Below are 14966 nucleotides of genomic sequence, written 5' to 3' on the forward strand. Positions count from 1 at the left end.
ACACCACCTATGAGGTAGGGTACTTAGCGTGTTTTTTTAACGTGGTTTCCCCAGTAAGCCTATTCCACGGGTCAGTTGTGATCCTGTTCAATTTGAAACAATTGCAAAATAATGTATATCAGCAGAGATTGAAAAGATAAAAGCAATTCAATTTTAAAAAATGTAGTGAAGTTTAATCGTCCGAGTCGTAACTTTCAAATTCTTTTTTTGTTCTTCTTCTTGATCTGCTTGTTCTTCTTTTTCTTTTTCATCTTCATCCTAAGTGCATGTAAACTGTGTTAATAGCGATGTATCGCATGTCGCCTGGTTGGAATAAACGGATCCTCCACTATTGGTGATTCAATATTAGAGCACGACCGGCCTTGACAATGTGTACATGCCAGAGAAGAAAACAATCCTATTTTTTTGTAACCACATTCAGCACTCAACCTCTTTTTCCTTTTTTCGGCGGAGGTGGAAGTGAAGTTTAGACTGGTTCTAATGAATTGTTGACCAACTTTCAACCCCAGTCTGTAAGGTCTACCCGATAACCAAGCCACTCTCGAACTTGGTAATTTACCGAAAATGATGTTGATGAGCAGCAACTGAGGTTGGAGGAAGACATGGTAGTTATACTTGTTTTTTACTTTTGGTATTTTTAACGAAACATGCATATCTATACTTATCTGAGCAGGTAGTAGCTGATGTATATTTTATATCATGAGTGTAAGTTACAATGACCGATAGAAAAATTTTTCAACATATATTACAACTACAGATATGTATATACGTGGCGTGCTCATGCATGTTATGACGAGAACAACTTTTTAAATCGTTTAAAACTGTGTATTTTTTGTAGATAATTTCATGATCCACAAATTTTGCTAAAAGTATTTTTATGATAAAACTTACCGTTTTGCTGAAAATCGCAAAATCTCATTTTTTTTACTTTTGATCTTGAATATTTTTTTTTCCATTCAGGGAAAAAATAGGAAACTTTTAAATTTCATTTCTTATCATATTTCAAACAATCCTACTGATTTTCAGCTTGGTGGGAATTTAGGTAGCTATACTCTTATTTTTTGGTATAATTTGACCGGACTATATGTCGAGGAAGCTAATTCTTTCGGAGATATTATCGTGAGTCGGATCGAAAATGATGGCAATTAATGATTTCGAGCATGTCTTCTCGTACGTTACCAGCAAATCCGTTTACGGCCTACACCATGGACGTAGAAAAATAAATGGACTCAGTTATTTACTCCCATTAAGAATGGGAGCATTCTAAGATCACGATGTGGATATGGACGTTGCCATATTGAATCCGTGATAATTCTTTAATATCACCAATGCTGTGCGGAACTTCAAAACTAACAAATTACATTCAACACCATGAAGTTATGACCTCTATCATGAGGTTAAAATAGACATCAAACATTTCAGAACCTAAACTAGTACCACATTCACTTCGAAAATATTTGTCATTACCATATAAATCGGCACAGTTCGTTACAAGTGAACTCGTGGCAACACTTTCGAATTTGTCGTTTGGAAGCCTACTACCTGCCTTGCAGTGATACCAATTTGCCTTGCATACTCTAAAGTATGCAAGAATTTGTTCCGTTAATTTTGAGGGAGAAGCGTTTGAAGTGAAACCCAGTGAAAAAATATTCCTGAAAAAAGGTGCCCGTCCTTTGTCTTTTAATCAAGAGTATATTCCTCCAACTTCAAGGTATAGTAATCATTCAACAGTTATCATTTTCTAACAATATTTTTTTCGTACATAAATTAACTTTTTTCAGAAAGGATGACTCATCTACAGATTCAACAGATACAGCTTCACTAATGAGGTAAGATCAAATCCAGGTGGTGTCACATGATTGAGGCTCATTTTTATAACTATTTCTGCTCCTGGTATTGTGCTAATAATCAAATAATGATCTTTTATGCTCACGGAATTTTGACTCTTAGTGCTAAAAAAAAATATCAAAGGAAAACTGAATTGGTTCCAATGTTTCCTGTAGGATTTTGAAACTAATAGTGTTTTCCATTTAGAAATTGGCCCAATCTGAGCATTCTATAATTTTTAGATTAAGAAGCAATGTGCAGACTCATCAGACCGAAATATCTCATACTCTGACTCCAGAAATGGGCACACATTCAGAAGGAGAATATGAAAAATGTATTGATTCTAGCTCAGAAACATTGACTGCATCAGAAACTGAACTAATCCATAACTTAGTCACAGAAAAGGAAACAGACTCGCCCACAAATTTGCAGAAGAGAAAGTAAGTGAAAAATAATCTAACAGAGAAATAGTTTTAAGAAGTTATCACAAGCAATGGGTTAGCTGTATTCGTAAACTAATTTTAACCACGATTCCCAAATCTGTATCCGTCAATAGTAACAATACGCGTTCAATAATAATAATAATGATTTCATTTATACCTGATTGATATAGTGATGGATTTGTGAAACGGAAATTGAGGTATTTTCTTCCTTTCACGATTGCTTGTTGACACCGATGCGCCTACGCCTGAGCTCACGCGACGCAAACGAGTTTGTCTTAACCTTCCAATACTAGTATTTACGATTTCACCTACTCAATTTTCGTGGTTGTTTCACTCGACGTATTGTAGTTTTCTTTTGAGCGTCGTTACTACCGTAATTTATGGCTGATTGAATTCGTGGTTATATACACCGCGCTCTTGTATAGACATTTGAACATCGCGTAGTAGTGTGAATATCGCATTGTTGTCTTAGAAGCGTTGTTGGTTAATCCATGTAAGTTAGGATTACTGAATAAATCATATTGGGGATCTTTATCTTTTATTTCCAATATTAATTGATAAGTTATTGATATTGTGAGTTACTTAGGGTATCTGGAGAATTAAATTTACCTGGCGCCCATCAAGATCTATTTGAAATTTGCTAAGTTGTTTAACCCACTCCCGTATCCACTGTTTAGCTTAGCCGCGGATACCCATCTGTCTTATTTGTTACCGACAGATGATTTAGTCTCCTCTTGTGGTTTGTGAGGTGACATTTTTTTATAAATTTGGAAAAAGAAATTTTTTGATAAATTTGAAAAACATTTTTTTGATCATTTTTTTAAAAATATTTGTTCTGTGTCTCATTGGAATTGTTATCATGTTCCGCAAAATGCTAGTGAACCGTTTGAGTCAAGATGAGCTCGTGTATGAGGTTAGAGTTAGAGGAATTGCTACAGGAACTGTTCAAGAGATGCGGCATTCTCTGACGATGGCAATCAGATTAGAGGAGAAGGGCGAAAGTTTGAAGTATCCCGAATATTCATTCACAGTTGAAGAAGATATTACAGCAGTTACTGCGAAGTTGGAAGAACTGGAACCACTTATAGATACCTTCAGTGATTCAATGAGTAGTAATGCATTTGCAAGACTTCAATCGAAGATGTTCCATGTACTGAACCGATTGTACAACATCAGTGAAGAGGACACCCAGGACAAACCGAAGTTGCTTGCGAAGGCACTGGCATTATTGGATAACTTACACCGTAAAGCAGAAGATTACCAGAAGACACAAGACGTCCCACCTTTCCATATGCTCTTGGGGAATAGTAATTTTGGTGGCTCTCTCTCTCTCCTCATAGAAGATCTTCCGACATCACTCCTACTCAACCTCCCACTGTTAATGTCAAGCCGATTCTTCCCAATAAATGGGATTGTAAATTTTCGGGAGACAAATAAGGTATGTCCTTGTGTGCTTTTTTGAGCAGGGTCGAAGAATTGCGAGTAGCTCGACATGTAACAAAGGAGGTATTGCTTGACTCCGGGATCGATTCATTCACAGGTAGGGCGTATCAATTCTATACCGCGCATCGAAGGGAAGTATCGACTTGGGATGAATTTGTTGCACGTCTCCGAGAAGAATATCTGTCTTCCAATTACGATGAAAAGCTTTCTGAAGAAATTAAAAAACGAACTCAAGGTCCTGATGAGTCTATTGGTATTTATCTGGCAGTCATGACAGGTTATTTCAACAGGTTGACTTGCTCAATTTCTGAGGAAGTAAAACTTAAAATACTTCTGAGAAACATTGCCCCGTTTTATCAAACTCAATTGACTCTGGTTGACGTAACTTCGATCAATCACCTTCGAGAGTTAGGAAGGCGATTGGAAGCCAGAAAAGAAGCAGTAGAAAATTTCTCAGCACCATCGAAGAAGTTTAATGCTTTAGAACCTGATTTGGCTTATGTACAGGTTGACGATAGTATCATTGATAGCTGTGAAACTTCATCTCTTCCAAATGCTGTTGGTGACTCGGATGTGTCCCGAAGTGACCAACTTCGTTTCAAGCGTAAAAAACCCGGACATCGAGCTGTTGGTTGTTTGATGAAGTCGGCGGGTTTACATTGTTATCGGTGTAAGAAGAAGGGATTTACTATTCGATCTTGTCCTGATTGTTCGTCGACGGAAAACGGTCGCCGTCGCACCTAGGAGATCGAGGTAGGTGTGCTGGTCGAGAACCCTCGATCGACAAAATACAAGTCATCCTGGACTATGTCTTAGAACACGCCAACCAGGATGAACGCCCTCATTTGCGAGTGGATGTCTTAGGGAAGTCGTTAGTAGAGGATTTGAGGTTGTTCGTGCCTTAGGACTACCAGTGGATGGGTTCAGGACAACATACTGTACCGTAGCCAGCGGCGCCCGTGTTCGGAGTATAGGAGTAGTTGATTTGCCTATCTCATTGAGGGGTCGTTTGAAACTTGTGGAAGCTATTGTTGTTCCTGAGATGCGCCATCTTCTCATCCTTGGAATTGACTTTTGGAAACATATGAGACTGATTCCTGATTTGCGTCATGATGAATGGCATTTTTCTGATGAACCTGTTACCGTCAACACTGTTGAACATGTTGCTAGTTCAACGATGTTAAGTCCGTTGGACCAGATGCGACTCCAAGAAGTCATAGATCGTAATCTAGCACTTATGGGTACAGAACTAGGTTGTACCAATAGAACTAAACATGTTATTGAAACAGATAGTCCTCCGATCAAACAACGCTACTATAGGGTCAATCCTATTGTACAGCAACAAATTGACGCAGAACTTGAGGAGATGCTTAAACTGGGAATTGTGGAACCTTCCAATAGCCCCTGGTTTCCGCCCATTCTCTTGGTAAAAAAGAAGGATGGCAAGTTCAGATTCTGCGTGGACTATCGTAAATTGAATTCTGTGACCATACGTGATAGTTACCCCTTTCCCCATGTTTCGGATATTCTAGATAAACTTCGTAATGCTCAGTATTTGTCCAGTTTAGATGTGAAATCTGCTTACTGGCAAGTCCCATTGGCAGAATCATCAAAAAAATATACGGCTTTTACTGTCCCCAATCGTGGTTTAATCCAGTTTCGGCGCATGCCTTTTGGGCTCCATAACGATCCAGCCCGTTGGCAACGATTGATAGATGAAGTATTAGGTCATGACCTTGAACCACATGTATTCGTCTAATTAGATGATGTGGTAGTTGTAAGTCAGACATTCGAACAACATCTGTCAACGTTGGATGAGGTATTCCGCAGACTCAGGGAGGCATATATTACAGTTAGCATTGATAAATGTCAATTTTGCCGTCCTGAAATGAAATATCTTGGCTACGTGGTGGATCGTAATGGATGGCATGTTGACCCCGATGAAGTAAAGGCCATGTTGGAAATACCGCCCCGACTAATGTTACGGAAGTCCGGAGAATTGTTGGCACCTTCTCTTGGTACCGCCGATTCGTTCCAGATTTTTCTTCCATCGTCGCTCCCATCACAGCTTTACTGAGGAAGAGCTCAAAGTTCACATGGACAGATGAGTGTGCTAGATCCTTTCGAAGAATCAGGGAGTGTCTAGTGGCGGCGCCAATTTTATGTTGTCCGGATTATTCGAAACCCTTTATAGTGCAGACTGGCTCGTCTGGATTCGGAATCGGTGCAGTCCTATCGCAACCTTACCCCGAAGGCGATAAGGTGATTTCCTACCTGAGTAGGTCTCTTACAAAGCAAGAGAGAAATTACTCGACCACCGAGCGGGAATGTCTTGCAGTTCTATGGGCTGTGGAGAAACTTAGACCATATATTGAAGGAGTCTTTCACGGTAGTGACAAACCATCACAGTCTTCTATGGCTTCATAGCCTAAAGGATTTGAGCGGTAGACTTGCGCGGTGGGCAGTGAAGCTCCAACAATATGATTTTAGGATTGTACATCGAAAAGGAAAGGATAACGTAGTGCCGGATACGCTTTCTCGATCAGTACCTATTGTGGAATTTGTCGCAGTCAGCGATGATGATCAGCTGACATTGGGAGGGATTGACGATGATAAGTGGTATAGGTCCATGAGAGACAGAATTCAAAAGAGTCCTTTGAAGTTTGCCAATTGGAGATATTCTGACGGTAAATTATGGAAGTATGTTAGGACTGATTATCCTGATTTGTCGTCAAAATCTGACTACTGGAGATTAGTCGTACCTAAGTCCGATCGGTACAACATTATTGTTGCTGCTCACGAACCTGCCACTAGTGGGCATACGGGTGTGTTCAAAACCTTTGCTAGGGTTGCAGATCGCTTTTATTGGCCTAAGATGTGAAGTGACATTGCCAAAATTGTTCGTCATTGTGAGGTTTGTGCACGTCATAAGGTATCTCAGGACCGACCTGATGATAAGATGGTATCACACTCTAAGGCTGACCGTACGTGGGAAATCATCTCCAAAGATCTTGTTGGTCCGCTCCCGAGATCTAAGAAAGGAAATAGTTTTATTTTAGTCGTAACCGACTATCTCAGTTAGTTTCCTCTCATATTTCCTCTGAGGCGAGTTACTACTGAGGCTATAATTGCCAAAATTGAAAGTAATGTTTTCCTTATGTTTGGTGTACCAAGAGTTTTAATTTGTGATAATGGTCCTCAGTATCCTAATAAGAAGTTTCTTGAGTGCTCCCTACAACCCGAGAGCGAATCCAACGGAAAGAATTAATCGCATCCTGAAGACAATGTTGGCAATGTATCTCTCTGACAACCATCGATGCTGGGATGAGAAACTTGATGAGATTGCTTGTGCTATCCGCACTTCTAGACACGAAGTCACTAAGTTGACCCTGTATTTCATAAATTTTGGTAGGAACATGGTTTTGTCTGGAGATGAATATATACAGGGTATTCCTCCCGAAGAGGAGAATGGTTCTCAGACTGGTGGTACTACGAAGAATGAAGCTTTTCGTAAAATATTCCATGATGTTTGGAAACGGTCAGAAGTTGCCACTAAGAAAAGTTGTGATAAATACAATCTCAGGCGTCGTCATGAAGAGTATGTGCCGAATCAGTCGGTATGGAAACGTAACTACGTCTTATCAGATGCATCGAGAAACTTTATTAAGAAGTTGGCCCCGAAGTACGTAGGCCCGTTCTACATTAAGAAACGGCTGTCGCCTTGGACTTATGAATTGAGGGACTCTGATGGTAATTCGAAGGGTTCCTGGCATGTGAAGGATTCAAAACCTTCATCTTCAGAAGACTGAGTTCTTGAGAATTGAGTGAAATTTACGGGGTAAATTTCATCAAAAAAGGGGGGAATTGTTACGTTTCAATTTAGCACTAGATCAAAACTGCTCCTACTTACCTTTTAAGATTTTTATTCAAAGGATATTAACAATGTAATTCAGTTACAAGTTGATTTTATTCATTTAACATCATAGTAATGGGAATCTTCCGTTCCATGGAAAACTATACCTGAAATGTACAAGAATATATGTATGCTCCCTGACTAACTGCTTTGACCAGTATTACGCATTCTCCTATTGCCAATCGACGTTGGAGATCCGAAATTCCTCTCTAGGATGAAATAGATGTTATTGTTTGTTCCTCAGTTTACTTCACTTATCATTTTTCAGCCGTTGTCTGCCTCATTCTCTATACCTTCCCAAAAATATTTATTGCATAGATTGTTATTCATCACTTCCAGATGGTTTACTTACATATTAGAGCCATATCGCCTGAAAAACAATATTAGTTAGCTCTGGTTTCTGAATACTGTTTGATGTTTTCGGTAAGTATTCTGCATAATATGAATGTTCAAATATTCGTACTGAATGGGAAAGATGTGACGACTTACCTTATGTGTTTCTATTCCATGGCATGAATGAAGATCGGTGAATATTTGAAAATAGGAGTCAATATTTTTGTAAACATTCAATTACAAGGTTAAGAGACAGCTGTTGGTTGACATCCGCCGAACTTTCGGAGTGTCGTTCCGACGACCTACACCGAACTAGTTCTACAGTTGTTCACGGGTGAGGGATTGATCGGTTACTCAAGTTGTCAAGGGTTGTTTTAGGGTTGCATTGCTTTGAGAAGGAGTGTTGATGGGTCATGGACTTGTTGATGATGTCTCGAGTGGCTGTGGAGGAATTGATAGATTTATGATGTTGTGCACAGCGCCTACTTGGTGCTTGTAGGGTAGGTTGGGCGCACTGTGGCAACAACTGGTTAGCTGTCAGATGTGGCAGTCTCTTGGATTTCGGGGGTGACCTTCGATGAACTTGGTTCGGAGTTCAAGCGTACCATCAGACTGATTATAGGATATATATGGTTGTATTTGTGCCATCCTTCACGGGGATTATTTCTAAGTCATGATTGTATAGTGGAAGACTGATTGGTCATTTTGGTGTGGATATTTGCAGTCTGAAATTTAATCTCTTTTGAGGATTTGTGGTGGTTACCGAACTCGTGCCAGGTGGAAGGATTTCCGAAATTAGGTATGTCTGAATCACTGTCGCATCTCTCATGTAGTCTTAGCCATGATATCACCTCTTCAATTCTACAACCTTCGTTTCTCGTCTCTAGATTCTTAAGAAATAGAAGGCCCTTAGTCACTCATCAAGTCCCAGTAGGACTTCCGTGCAGAGCACCGCACACGAAGAAACGTATAGAAAACCCCTTGGCCAGGGTAAGAATTTTACCATTAAATGTGTTTTAAATGATTTTAGTAATATTTGATCTCAGCGTTGTCATTCAAGTGAATATTAGTTTTGAAGAGAGGTTTCAACACTCATTCAATTGTCTTGATTTTTTTTACGGGTTATATGGTTATACAGGGCACCCAAAAATATACTCTTGTTATCTTGCTACTTTGCTCAATGAAAATATACCAGGGGTATCGATTAGTCAACTAGTCCTTATTGAATGAGGGTTGAATCTCACCTTGTTTTTATCTGATTCTGATTGAAAATTTTCTTTCGTAGGGTTTTAGGTTTTTTTTTTCCTATTTTCTTTTTGGGTCTTATTTGATGATCCATTACTGGTCCAGCTTGTTGTGTCCTACAGGGTGATCTATCTTGGTGGTGCTACAGGGTGATCCATCTCCGCCGTACTACAGGGTGATCCACCTTCGTCGAACTACGGGTAGCCCAACACCATATACCGGGTGGCCCAACAGGAGCACGCAAGTTATAATTGATATATTTGAATACTTGTGCTACACTGAGTTATTTAAATGATTGTTTGCCCTTCTGTTTATTGATACCTGTTTGATATAGTGTTTTTTCATTTATACCTGATTGATATAGTGATGCATTTGTGAAACGGAAATTGAGGTATTTTCTTCCTTTCACGATTGCTTGTTGACACCGATGCGCCTACGCCTGAGCTCACGCGACGCAAACGAGTTTGTCTTAACCTTCCAATTCTAGTATTTACGATTTCACCTACTCAATTTTCGTGGTTGTTTTACTCGACGTATTGTAGTTATCTTTTGAGCGTCGTTACTACCGTAATTTATGGCTGATTGAATTCGTGGTTATATACACCGCGGTATTGTATTGACATTTGAACATCGCGTAGTAGTGTGAACATCGCGTAGTAGTGTGAATATCGCATTGTTGTCTTAGAAGCGTTGTTGGTTAATCCATGTGAGTTAGGATTACTGAATAAATCATATTGGGGATCTTTATCTTTTATTTCCAATATTAATTGGTAAGTTATTGATATTGTGAGTTACTTAGGATATCTGTAGGATTAAATTTACCTGGCGCCCATTAAGATCTATTTGAAATTTGCTAAGTTGTTTAACCCACTCCCGTCTCCACTGTTCAGCTTAGCCGCGGATACCCATCTGTCTTATTTGTTACCGACAGATGATTCAGTCTCCTCTTGTGGTTTGTGAGGTGACAATTGCTCATGAACTCCTTTGCCGAGCAGAAAATATGATAATGATAATGAAATAGTCATCTTTGATGTCATAAGGAGTGATTGAAAAATTTTCGGTTCCATAATATGTAGCGCATTATGGGATATATTGGGTTTTGTGTTTATTTTTTTCTATACACTTCATTTCAAGTAGCATTATGGGTACAGTTTAAACATATACAAAAACTCCTTTTTTTCCACTAACTCTAAAATTTTTATTTTGTTTATCATCCCAACAATCTGTGAAGGAATTGATACAAAAGTTTTCTTTTATGAATAATCGACTCATTCTGAGAAGTTGAAAGTTCCAGCAACTTACTATTTTATGTTCTTTTGAATTCATACATACTCGATTATGACAAATCATGTGATAACAACTTTTTGATCTTCTAAGATATCTAGCATATTTTTGGTTGCAGGCTTCTATGTCAGAGTCAACATCTGAACTTTTCAAAAGGATACTTAAGGGTCCCAGAACTCAAAAATATACACCAGCACTTAGATCATTTGCTCTAACTATGAGCTTTTATTCTACTAAGGCATATAATTATGTTAGGAAGACATTCAATAATTCTTTACCGCACCCGACAACTTTATCAAAATGGCACCAATCAGTTGATGGTGTTCCTGGGTGGACAAAAGAAGCGTTAACAGCATTGAAACTGAAAGTTGATGCAGCTGAACAAAAAAAAAGTGATATTATTTGTAATTTAATTTTTGATGAAATGTCCATTCGAAATCAAGTTGAATGGACTGGCAAAAAGTTTTGTGGGTATGTAGATATTGGTAATGATTTGGATAGCGATCAACTTCCTGAAGCTAAAGAAGTGTTGGTGTTCATGCTAGTTTGTTTGAACAGTTGTTGGAAAATACCTGTTGAATATTTTCTCTTAGATGGTCTTTCTGAATCTGACAAAGCTGGTCTTGTTAAGAAATGTTTAGAGTTGGTTGATGAAACTGGGGTAATTGTATCCTCTATAACACTTGATGGTATTGAAGCCAATTTCAAGATGGCTTCAATTCTGGGAGCAGATTTCAATGTTTCACCAATGAAAACTCATTTTGAACTCATTTTGATCATCCTGTTACGAAGGAAAAGGTATATTTATTTCTAGATTCATGTCATATGATAAAATTGGTAAGAAATTGTTTGGGATCTTATAAGAACTTGCAAGACTCTGATAAAAATCAAGTGAGTTGGGATCATTTTGACTAATAAGTTAACATTCAATATAATGAGGGGTTACATGCTGCAACAAAACTGCGAAAACGTCACATACTATGGACTAGAGTAAAAATGAAAGTCAAAATCGCCACCCAAACGCTAAGTAAAAGTGTAGCAGATTCTTTGATATATCTATGTAAGATTTATTACTGCCTGAATTCCAAGGAGCGGCAGCAGCTGCATTGTTCGCCCGTTACTTCAATGATTTATTCGACATTTTCAATGCAAAAAATAGATTTGCTAAATATAATTATAAAAAACCTTTGTCTCCTGTAACGAGTAAGCAATTTTTCGACTATCTTGACATTATTAAGGAATATATATTGCATCTGTCTACAGGAAAAGTTGAGGTATTGAAATCAAAGAGAAAAACTGGTTATTTAGGATTTCTTATTTGTATAGAGAGCCTCAAAGGCCTTTACAAATCTTATGTCGGATCCGGAAAACTGAAATATATTCTAAATTAAATTATCCCAGGATCATGTTGAATTGTTCTTTGGAGCAGTTAGAAGTCGTGGGGGATTCAATAACAATCCAATTGCTAGAAAATTCGAGGCAGCTTATAAAAGGTTGATAGTTCATTCAGAAATAAAAGCTGGAGATACGGGAAATTCTTTGAACTTAGATGCAACCTCGATATTATTTTGTGACAGTGGTCGAGTTACCATCAGTGAGAATGGGGAAGATCTTTTTTCGACTACTGACCAAGCAATATTTGAGAATAAACTGAGTGAAGACATACGAGCGTTGGATTTTCTCCATTCTTCTGCCTGGTGTTTAACAGATTATGTTAATGATATTGTCTGTTATATGGCGGGTTTATGTGTCGAGGAGCCTGGAAAATATTGTTTCATGTTTGAGGTGTAAGTCACTTTTATTTGATGAAAATGATGAGACTACCTCTACACTGCTTATAAGAAAGGAATATCGAAACCTCACTAAAGCATCAAAGTTAGTAGTAGAAGTTTGTGTTGTTGCTGAAAAGTATTTTAGATTTTTCCATAAAACTAACAACATATTCAGTAATAGAATAAAAAACCTAATGAATGTTTTGGTGAATAATACTCTGAAAAACATGCTACCAAAAATATATGATTATTTTGGTGATCATTTGTATGATGAAGATGCCATTGGTGGTCATTCATTGCAGCTATTGAAACTGATTTTAAATAAATATTTCAACATTAGAATTCATCATGAAACATCCTCTAAATTAGATTCATCAACAAAACGAGTTAGGAGTATATTGACAAAAACTGTTTTGTTTCGAAATCAATAAAACTCTTAGAAACTTCGGAGAAGATGAAAACCCAAACACCAAACTGGAATCACTCGGACTAGACGCCCGTTTCACTAACCAAGTTAGCGCTAACTTGGTTAGCAAAACGTATGTAGAGTGCGAGATTCCAGTTTGGTGTTTGGGTTTTCATCTTCTTCGGAGTTTCTAATTCCAAACAACTATTTTTGAAAAATATTTCCATTCATATTATCGAGTGGATTATTTATCAAAATTATTGGGAAGTTGTTTCAATATGATTATATAATACTATATAATTGTAAAAGGTTAATTTTCAATTGACTATTCTCAATTGTGAACCGACACTATTTTTCATATAATATTATTCGGTATGAATTCATGGATATATTTATATTTGGTTCCTTTTCAAATTGTAATGATTTTTTTTATTGTTGTTTATTTTGTATTGTTTTATTTGTTTCATTACAGTTATTTTTTAAACTCGAGTTGTTTAATTTACAATCCTACCTCAGAATAAGAAAAAGATACCATCTGAGATGCAAACAAAGACTTCCTTTTCGTGCAGGAAGCCAAATTCAAACTTTTTTGAAAGCCTCATGAAGTTGATATAGTTGCAAAATATATCTGGTGATAGCACAAAAATAATAGTTGATGTGAAATCTAACAATGAGTTTCAATTTCAAAGAGAGGCAATGACACTTTTGATAATTTTCGTTGTTAGAGAGAGAAAGTCTGCTACGACAAAATAATGGTGGGTTGAAGAAAATTAGACAGTCAAATTTTAAATTCAATCAAAAGGTGAATATTATCTTCTTACTAATTACTTTAGTAACCCATCTACTCTTAAAATTATGAAGAAATACCGTTTTGTGATTGTCATTTTGTACCTTCAATATGATAGAACTGGAATAGATCAAAATACTCAATTCAAAACATTGTTCCTTTTTCCTCTTTTTTTATTATCAATTTTCAACAGTTTTTTAAAAGAACCGACTTTTTCGAGTAATTATATTTATTTCGAATACAATGAAGTTTTCCTGTAATTGATATCGGAAATATCTATAATCTCTAACAATAATTGATGAATAGATCTCTGAAGTTTTCATAAGTATATAACATTTTGCATATTTTCGTTTACATTGCCCATATTGAATTTATTGCGTGCGCCACTGTCGTTGGAGGGTATGTCACAGTCTATCGCAAGATTCCTCCTTCTCCGTAACCCGCTCGCCACCGAACCGAGTGGCTTCAAAACATTCTGTGTTGAAGGTATTGGTTTGCCAAGTCCATTTATTTTTCTACGTCCATGGCCTACACTTGTGACAAGGTTGGTTTTCAGTTCATTGATTCAGTGTCACTAGTGATTTGATTCGACCGTTCTGCGATAACGATATAGATCATTCAAGTACTTGCTCCCAGAAAATTTCTGTTCGAAAAATTACTTGATCTGGAAAGAGACATCATTTATACATTCAATTCCTGGCCGATCAATCGATCGTGTGCAATTACGTTTCCATTTCCTCCAAGAACATTCCAACTAGATCTTTCTCTTCATTCTCCAAGTGATCATTTTCTCAACTAGGCTTGAGTAGTGCCTTGAAGATGACAGCACAGCACAGCACCTTGTTAAATTTATCATTCCTTTCACTCAGTTTTACAATTATATTCATTCTCAAAATTGGTTAAATGATGATAAGAGTGAATTACCAAAAAAAAATGTGAAATGGAGATTTTAACTGAAATGAATTGCTTCAGTCATTATATATTAGACAATTTACCAACAAGTGATATCAAAAATACTTGGTTATAGGTAACCAGTGTAGTAAATTTACCAATATTCAATTGCTTCGCAACACTGATTGTAATTTTTTGTCAGAGAAAACTTTTTTAGCTACATTCATCATTAGGACAGCTATTTCCACTGAACTTTATTTTCAATCATTCAACATCAGTTGAATACTCTTCAATCTCTAGTAGCAACAATAGCATTGCTCGATTTGTAGATTCAATTAGAGGATTTGTTGAGTGAAAACAACTTAATTTTCGAAACAACTAAGATCATATTGGATCGAACAACTTGAATTATTGAAATAAATGCTCTTATTGATCACATAAGTTGATGAAAGTAATATCCACACCATGTATTTTGGAAAATAATTTAACTTATCGGCAACATTCAAGCTAGTAGTAGTTATTTAAGCTGAACCAACTTGTGACTACTATTCTTCAACTCAAGTTGAATTTTTTCTCGAAGTTTGTAAGCTCAAACTTTATTATTCGTTTTATAAAAATATCT

The 14966-nt window shown here is 37.1% G+C and overlaps 2 long non-coding RNA genes across 2 annotated transcripts in view; both read left to right on the forward strand.

The window, feature by feature from the left end:
* The window catches only part of LOC141484237 (uncharacterized), a 697804-nt gene that overhangs the window by 350053 nt on the left and 332785 nt on the right, over positions 1 to 14966 (forward strand). The gene's annotated exons all lie outside the window — the stretch shown is intronic.
* LOC141484240 (uncharacterized) lies at positions 1260 to 12768 on the forward strand. Its single transcript, XR_012466541.1, has 3 exons — positions 1260 to 1711; positions 1782 to 2267; positions 10607 to 12768. It is a non-coding gene; the product is annotated as an uncharacterized lncRNA (long non-coding RNA).

Source organism: Leptinotarsa decemlineata, unplaced genomic scaffold (assembly GCF_025532065.1).
Source record: "Leptinotarsa decemlineata unplaced genomic scaffold, Ldec_3_MD MMD2_tig00005009_RagTag_RagTag, whole genome shotgun sequence".
In the NCBI taxonomy this organism is placed as follows: Eukaryota; Metazoa; Arthropoda; class Insecta; order Coleoptera; family Chrysomelidae; genus Leptinotarsa; species Leptinotarsa decemlineata.